This window comes from Meleagris gallopavo, chromosome 25, assembly GCF_000146605.3.
Source record: "Meleagris gallopavo isolate NT-WF06-2002-E0010 breed Aviagen turkey brand Nicholas breeding stock chromosome 25, Turkey_5.1, whole genome shotgun sequence".
Taxonomy (NCBI): Eukaryota; Metazoa; Chordata; class Aves; order Galliformes; family Phasianidae; genus Meleagris; species Meleagris gallopavo.
Genome location: NC_015035.2, coordinates 2783793 through 2785027, shown reverse-complemented (window position 1 = coordinate 2785027; position 1235 = coordinate 2783793).

The window sequence follows — 1235 nt, the reverse complement described above, 5'->3', positions numbered from 1 at the left end:
CGGCCCCTTCCCCCCTCCCCCGCAGGGAGCCGTCGGTCTGCGGCATCAAACGGGGGAGCGCGGGGGAGTCACATGGAGCCCCGCGGGCGGTCTGCGGATAATGAGGCTCTGTGGGGTTGGGGTGCTGCGGGCAGACGTTCTGCCCTGCTATTGACAAGGTTGGGAGTGGGGGAATTGTGCTGCTATGGGTTAAATCTGATCTGCTGACTCCCAGAAGGCCGATAGATCTGCACTGCTCCAGCCCCAAAGAAACCCCATAAGGACCGAGATGGGCTGTGGGGTTCTGCCCTGCACAGCACGAGGTGAAAGCAACCCAACGTTCCCATCCTACAGGAAAAGCCCAGAGCTTCTGTTGATGGGCAGGAAAGGGAGAAGTGGGGCTGGAAAGGAAGAAGTGGGGCAGGCAGTGGGCTGCACTGTGCTGTGAGCCACATTTGTGTCAGCAGACATTTAGGGGAATCAAAACAAAGTCAAAGCAAAGCAGAATATTCTCAAGGAGGAAAGTGGGCCCGGCCTGAGGACCTTCTCCTGCAATGGGGTTGAAGGAGGCTGAGCTGAAGCAGAGCTGTTCTATCCCAGATTTAGGTTTTGGGGTCAGTGGGTGCCTGCTCCCATTGCTGGCACCCAGGCAGCTGGGACCGGTGCTGGGATCCCAAAGGAAAATCACCATTTTCTGTCTCATTTGGTTTGGGTTTGCATCAGTGCAGCTCCCCCAGCCCTGGATTATCTGCATCTGATTGAGACCAGAGCAGATTTGCTGTTTGCAATGAAAACAACACACACGCACTGAGCGCTCAACCCTCCCCTCTGCCTGGATGTCCTCCCCAGCTGCACAGAGCCAACTGTGCACCGCATTTGGTGGTGACCTCCCAGAGCCTCACCGTGTGCCACAGCCAACCCCATGGCCTGGGCAGCAAAACCACTGGGAGAGGTGCTGAGCAGTGATGGGGGGCAGCGGTGGGACCCCCGTGCCACAGCCATGGTGTCACCTGCAGCTCCTGGCACAGGGACCTGGGGAGTGGGGACACTGCAGGAGGGGGCAGGAGAGAAGCGAGGACTCAGGGCGGGGGGAGCTTAGTGGTGGATTTCAGAGCCATCTTCCCCTCCTCTTCCCCCACGTTGTTCCAGAAATAAATTAAAAGCTCTCCCTTCAGGAAATTAAAAGCTATTGAAAAAGACCAAGCGCAGGATCCGATGGACTGGGATTTTGGGATGGGATGTCTTGGGTGAGATGT